Raw genomic sequence first — 7,874 nt, 5'->3', positions numbered from 1 at the left:
GATTGAAATAGACATGGTTGATTGGACACATGCTCCTCTATAGGTGAAGTACTGGCAACTTGTGCAAAAGGCCTGGCAAAATCTCAGTAGGCTATCAGCCCTTTTCCCTTCTTCCCTGTCCAAAGCCAGTGTGACAATATGGATCCTATTACTGCTTCTGGGAAACACAATTGATTCCAGGAGGTCATGGCAAGTGGAGATGCCCAAAGCGGCATTTATTCGCTGCCTACTTGGCCCAGTAGGTAAGGAGTAAGGCTCTTCTTTGGTTGGTTAGTAACAAATGCAACTGTGCCAGGCAAAGAATGGTGGCCTTCTGCCAGTAATTCCTGGCCATTACTTTCTGTCTTTGGCTTCAGATACTTCCTATTTCTCTCCAGGCCACTGTACCTCTGAACTAGCAAAGTATTATTAAAGTAAATCTCAATTTTTATATTTATTTGTTTTTATACTTGAAAGACGTAAATAGAGACCTGCATGGTTTTGACAGTTCCATATCAGCTTGTAATTATGGCAACAAGAAATTAATTTCCATTGCCTCAGGTGTGCCCGAAGAGACAGAAAAATCATCAGACACATCAGTTATTTTAGTTCAAAGGAAGGGGACAGCTCTGAAACATTGGAGCTTACTATTAGAAAAAAAGGTAGTAAATTTTGAATCTCTTTTATGTATACTCAATAAGATTCAAAGAAACGACATGATAAGTAATGAAAAAACCCTAAGAGTAATTCAACTATAATTTAAAGAAGAGTTTAAATATGATTGCCAAATTAAAAGCAATAAAAGAGGTTGTGAAGAAAGGTTTGTCTATATAGCAAATTGAATTTTAAAAGTTTGAAATGTTCACTAAATTCTCCAAGAGCCCAAATAGATACAGATAAAAATGATGAGAGAAAAGATGAGATGTAGACAGAAGCAAGAAATTTAGTACACATATGACAAAGATTTCAGAAACAGAAAGAGAGCCAGAGAGAAATACTATTAAAAAGATAATTAAGGGAAATTTGAATTAGCTGAGTCTGAGTTTGAACTTTAAAATGGGCTCAGTAAAAACAAGGCAAAATAGGTTTAAAAAGAGAAATTAGTAGCCCTAGTTTAAGGAAAATAAATTACATTTAAGCAATTTTTGAATGAAAGAGATGATTTCCAGATAGTCTAGATAGTTTAAAAACTACACAAAAAATAAGAACAATGAAAATTCAGTGTATCAAAGGTTATGGTAAATGACCAAAAGAAGCCATTCTAGAAAGTGAGAGACTACATATTTATATTATTAAACATGAATGAATAAAACTAATTTAAAAAATATGTGAACACTTTTGAAAATGAGCAGTTACATTTAAGAAAAGTAGGAGAAAGAAGCTAATTTATACAAAATATAAGTGAGCAATTACACATTAAAAATCTATGGAAAATCATAAAAGCTAACAATGGGTTCTTTTAAAAACATAAAAATATATAATATGCTGGTAAATCTAAACAACAAAAATGAATTGAAACGTTAATAAAATGATACATGTATAAAAATTTAAAAATAAGATACATATAAGTCTACATTAATAATGGTAAAATCTCAGTGATATATACGATTTTATAGAAACTATAAATTAGTAAAATGGACTGTACAATAATGAGAAAGACCAGATAACCAGAGAAGTACTTAAAAATTGTATTATTTTGTAAGGCTCCTGTCCAGATAGTTTTACAGGTGAATTCTCCTAAATTACTTCCAAGGAAGAATGACTATAAAGAACCTAAATAAAGAAGAAAAACTCAACTACTATAAACGTAATAGCAAAATTTGACAAAAAAATTTGTGATTTTTTTCTCCCTTCCCTTGTACCTCCCTTCCTTTTCTTTCCTGTCTTTCCTTTTGCTCTTATTCTTTTTGTTTGCTTGCTTGTTTATTTTCTGAAGTGTATATAGCTAAGACATTTTTAGGAAAAAAAAAAGAGATGAACCATGAAATTCATCCTAAGATATTTTAATGTTATATTAATTAAAATAAAGTTGCCAGATTTTGTCTCTCCACGTATATACATATACATTATATACTTTTTTTTTTTTGAGACTGAGTCTCACTCTATTGCCCAGGCTGGAGTATAGTAGTGTGATCTGGGCTTGCTGCAACCTCCACCTCTCGGGTTCAAGTGACTCTTGTGCCTCAGCCTCCCAAGTAGCTGGGATTACCAGCGCACATCACCACACCCAGCTAATTTTTGAATTTTTAGTAGAGAAGGGGTTTCGCCATGTTGGCCAGGCTGGTCTTGAACTCCTGACCTCAAGCAATCTGCCTGCCTTGGCCTCCCAAAGTGCTGGGATTACAGGTGAGAGCCACCGCGCCCAGCTGTTACTGTGTTTTATACATATATGTGATGTCACTATATTACTGCGATATATAAATATAAATATCTAGACATTTTATTTTAATTACAGTAGCATTAGTATATCTTAGGATATATATACACACACACACACAAATAATGATGTTTGTATGACACTGTGTTATTACATATATGTCTATATGTGTGCATATGTATATTACTTGTAAATATAAAAGTAATGGTATAACACAAGTATCACACAATAAAATAGGAAATGAATTTAAAGTGGAATTAACTAATAATGATACAGACAATATCAGGTTCTTATATACCTGGAGGTAGAAGTTAGACTAGGAAACAATTACATGTCTGAAAGAACAGTGTGTTCAAAAAGACTGGGAGGAAGTGAGTTTGGCTCAGATACAATCTTTACATTTGTGATTTTTCTGAGAGCCCTGTTAACTGCGATAAATAGAAGCTGCGTATTACGATAGTTCTGTTAGTTAGCAAGTTAAACAGCCTCTGCTTTGCATGATTTATAAAGAATTGTTTTATTTTGTTTTGTTTTCACCAGGCTGACTGAGTTTAAAAGAGCTATATTATCAGAGTATTTGTTAGAATGTCACTGCAAAATGTTTTGCTTATGTCAATGCAGTAATTGTTTCAGAAAACTTCCTAAGATGGCTCATCATTTGTGTATGGCTTTTTTATTTTTTATTTTTGGTAACAGTGAGTTTTCTCTGACTGGTTAAAATAAGAGTTCACTTTTGAAGTTGCTGATGCTCATGGGAAAATATTATGCAATAGATGCAATATGTAATGTAACAAATTAAATGTATGATGCTCTTTAAGAACTAATTGTAGTACTTGAAGAAGTAAAGTTTAGACATACAGCTTATGTTACTGAATTAGGCCTGGAGGATGGGATAATTTATGAGCAGCACTTTTTAAATGAAGTGCATTTTTCAGTTTATATGGTGGTTATCTGCCAGTGATATTTCAGCTTGTTTTTATTTATGGGGAATGGAGTCTGGATTATGTACATGCTTAGCATCATGCACACATTTCAATACAAATTCAAAAGAAAAATATACAGTGGGACAGGAAGGAGTATCTTCTTAGTCCATGTGATAATGACTTGAGGTGAAAACCACTACATATGAACAGCCCATGTTATGGAGGCTCTGTTTTTCCCAAACAAGAGTTGTTTGCACCTAGGATTCTGATCTGGATTTATGCCTCCCCCAGCTGGAATTTAAAGTGCCTCTCCTCTGCCACAACAGGATGAAGAAGTTCCAGATTACAATGCTATAGGGCTACACAATTAGATTTTTCTCTCCGAATAAATACAGTAGACCACTGAGAATTCTAAAGTCTATAAGAAAGAGAAAACCTCTGGAACTTTAAAACAAATCATTTGGCAATGATTTTCTTGAAGGAAGCTATGAACATTTGCAGTTGGAAGCCGTGAACTACCAGCAAAGAAGCTCTTATTAAGGGAAAGCAACTGGTCTATTTGAAATTAGCATGAAACAAATCCAGCTCGATTCACACAAATAATCAGCCAAGCTTGAACAGTAATGCAAGGAAGTGAATCCAGACCCAAAGAGAAGTAAGGCAACATTCTCTTAGCCAGTCCAGATTCATACCAATCCCTTAGTGCACAGCAAGGGGCAGTTTATATTAGAGTTCCACTGTATACTCTGTATTTGTTTGTGCTTACACTAAACATGTGGTAAAATACATCTGGACTCTCCATCCATGCTAGTGACTTAATTTTTCTCAACAAATCTTATTTTTTGTTTCTTAATTTTGTAAAGTCTCAACTTAGAGAATTCTCCTAGCTATTGCTACAAATAGGGGTGAACACTACTTGCTTATTATAATCTCCTGCTTAGAGGGAACAAATTTAGGTTTGGTATGTATGATTTTGCAACCATTATTGGGATGTTCAAGAAATCTTACTTTTCTTTCTTTTATTTAACTCAAATTAAATTTTAATGCCAATTTTTAATGCCCAGATCTTTGGGCTGGCAGAACATTCAGCCTCAGTTACTTGGTCTCACTTCCTGGAATCTTACACTCATTAAAATAATGAAAATGACCTCTCTAGGCTTGAGCAGTACAGTTTACCTGAGACTCCCTGTGTCCAAGCCTTTGTGTCTTGGTGGGGAACACAAATTCCCGGGTTTCAGCTTCCCCAGGTCTAGCAGCAGCCTTTGCTCTCCAAGACCCTGCTCTCTCCATTGCCCTTGGCCTTGCAGGCCTTAGGGGAACCCAGATGTTAACATCTCTGTCTCCGTCTCTTTCATCTATCAAAGTCACCACTTCTCTACCCTTAAGCTTCTAGGAAACAAAAGCAAGCAGGACAAGCTGTATGTGGGGCATTTCTGTCTGTTATTTCCTTGAAGCAAGAGAACACAGAACTTGTGTGGGGGAGGTGAGGGATGGAGAAGGATAGTTAAAGAATATAGAGAGAAGAAGACACAAAATAAATATTTGCTGCTTCATAGGATGTCAACATCTTTTATAGACTGCTCTCTTGATAAAGCTTATCTCTATCTGCATATTAATAATAACATCATCTAGTCTCATGGAAGATGAAAAAACATCATTTTCTAGTGTGATCAAAGGGATTAATGGGACATTTATATACCTAGAAACAGGATTTATATAATGAATATAAGAAAACAACAAGCAAGAAATATGAGATTCTATGTAGTTTTGAAACATATGCTATAATATTAGCATTAATTAAGACTTAGTCTGACTTATATCAACCAAATACTTTTATAATTAATCTAAGTCTCACAAACTGCAGTGCCTAGGAGTATCTTAAGGTTATCTTTTTTTTGAGACAGGGTCTTGCTCTGTCACCCGGACTGGAGTACAGTGGTGTCCATAGCCACACACCACCATGTCGGGCTAATTTTTGTAGTGTGTGTGTGTGTGTGTGTGTGTGTGTAGAGACAAGGTCTTACTTTGTTGCCAAGGTGGGTGTGCAATTCCTCGGATCAAGGCATCTGCCCGCTATGGCCTCTCAAAGTGCTGGGACTACAGGTGTGAGCCTCTGCATGTGGTCGGTTATTCCTTCAATAATAGCATCAACCAAATGGTCCTTCAACCTTCTTTTCTTTAACGGATAACCTCAGTCAGTTCCTTAAATCTGTTTTTTTGTTTGTTTGTTTGTTTGTTTGTTTTTTGAGACGTAGTCTTGCTCTGTTGCCCAGGCTGGAGTGCAATGGCGCAATTTCCACTCACTACAACCTCCGCCTCTCGGGTTCAAGTGATTCCCCTGCCTCAGCCTTCCAAACAGCTGGGATTACAGGCATGTGCCACCATGCCCGGCTAATTTTTGTGTTTTTAGTGGTGATGGGATTTCACCATGTTCACCAGCCTGCTCTCAAACTCCTGACCTCAGGTGATCTACTCACCTCGGTCTCCCAAAGTGTTGGGATTATAGGCGTGAGCCACAGTGCCCAATACTTAGTTTGGGTAAACTACTAACGGACAGCAAATCGTGGACAAATTTCTATCCTCAGTGCAGGCTTATTGTATGAGCAGTTCAGAAATGCAGCACCTCAAAAGGAAACGTCTGTCATGCGTTCCTGTGGGCACCAGACATTTCTGGAGGAATTGTAGATCAGGGACTGTGATCTATTTTTTAAAATTAATAATTGACTTTTCTTAAACTGGTTTTATCTAATGTGCTCACGATGTAAGAAAGCACATGGTTCAATGACTTTTTAGTGAAAACACATTTAATTTCAGAATCAATGCCACAGAGATGCTTTTGTGGACTTATTTCTACTCAGTTCTGAATTATATGTTAACTGTGTATAATAGATGTTTAGTAAGGAATAGGGAACAAAATTAGATGTTATTCTAAATAGCTCATGCTTGATTTTAATGTCACGTGGTTTCTATTTTCTGTAATTATCTATGAATAACATGTCCTATGGCCTTGCAATTCAAAGTGTTTTCTGTGGACCAGCAATATGAGCATCACCTGAGAACTTGTTAGAAATGCCCCACCCCAGACCTGCTGAATCAGAATCTGCATTTATTAGGATAAAAATGGTAGAAAAATTTGAGTGACACTGCGTAAGTTTACAATTTAGACTGACTTATCTGGGAAGCTTTTAAAAAATATAGATGCCAAATTTTCACAGTGGATCTGTTGAATCAGAATAGCTCAGAGTTGCATACAACACGTGCATTTAAAGAAACCTCCATGGGTCAACTTCTTACGTGCATATAAAACATAAGAAAACTACATAGTAAGTGGTGACATATATTTTCAGGATGATTTGTCACAAGCTAACATTTAGTTAAAATGCCATAACTCTTTTTGAGTGATCAAGGCAACAGATTTGAGGATTAACTCAACTTTATAGACTTGTATCACTTCCTTATGCTGTTAATAATTTCTGTTATTAATTATACAATAATATAAAGAATATTGATGATATTTTTCTCAAATGCATGAAAAGCATTAAAATGTCACCAGACTATTTTCTTTTGTGTTACATTTTGTTGATAGCAAAAGTTCAATCTGAAAAGTTTATATTTCTTCTATGTGGCATAGGACTACTGAACAGTTTTATAGTCTCACATTCGAACTGTCTGCACTAAGCACTTACCATTTACAGTTTGCCAGAATAGTGGTAGCTCCTAGGTTCTTGCTTTCTTTAGTGTGACATAACATAATAAAGACCCTACACATAAATCTCAGTGTCTTTTTTCCTTAACATAAGTAACCTTTTGTAATAATACCAACAAAATAAGAGTAGTAACAATTTCTAGCTTGATTACATCTGTTATAATCTGGATGAGAATCTATTAAAATAAAAACTCAAAACTTTCAGATCAGAGTTCAGTTTTTTGTTTTGTTTTGTTTTGTTTTTTCTTCCTAACAAGCTAGATCCTAAGATTGTGTGTTGGCAGATACAGTCTAGCACTGATTGTTAGTTTCATAACTAATTTTTCATTTGTTTGTTGAATTATTTTTTTCTCCCCATTTTCTCTTTGCTGTTTTTAGTCTGGAAAGAGTTAATTGCTACCATAAGGAATACATGTAATATCCTGAGAATTAAATAACTGATCTTATTTAAAAGTTGTGTTTATGAAATAAAATTGGGGGTGAATTTCAGTAACTCAATGGGATGCGAACATTTGTTTTTCCCTTAAAACAAAACATAATCCAAACCAAAAACTTTTATAAACATTTTATGAAAACTTTGCCAGCCACTGGATAAATAAAAGAGGGCTCATGAAACTAGTAATAAAATATAAACTCTTTCTGTTAGTTTTAATATACCACAATGATGCTCGAATCTTACATAGTAGAACTGTGATTTACTTCACAATCATTGGATTGAATGCCCAAAAGATATCTTGACTCCTTTTTTTTTTTTGAGATGGAGTCTCGCTCTGTCGCCCAGGCTGGACTGCAGTGGTGCCATCTCTGCTGACTGCAAGCTCCGCCTTCCGGGTTCACGCCATTCTCCTGCCTCAGCCTTCCAAGTAGCTGGGACTACAGGTGCCCGTCA

This window comes from Pongo pygmaeus, chromosome 3, assembly GCF_028885625.2.
Source record: "Pongo pygmaeus isolate AG05252 chromosome 3, NHGRI_mPonPyg2-v2.0_pri, whole genome shotgun sequence".
Taxonomy (NCBI): Eukaryota; Metazoa; Chordata; class Mammalia; order Primates; family Hominidae; genus Pongo; species Pongo pygmaeus.
The sequence above is the reverse complement of the archived record's forward strand: the minus strand, read 5'-3'. Positions refer to the sequence as shown.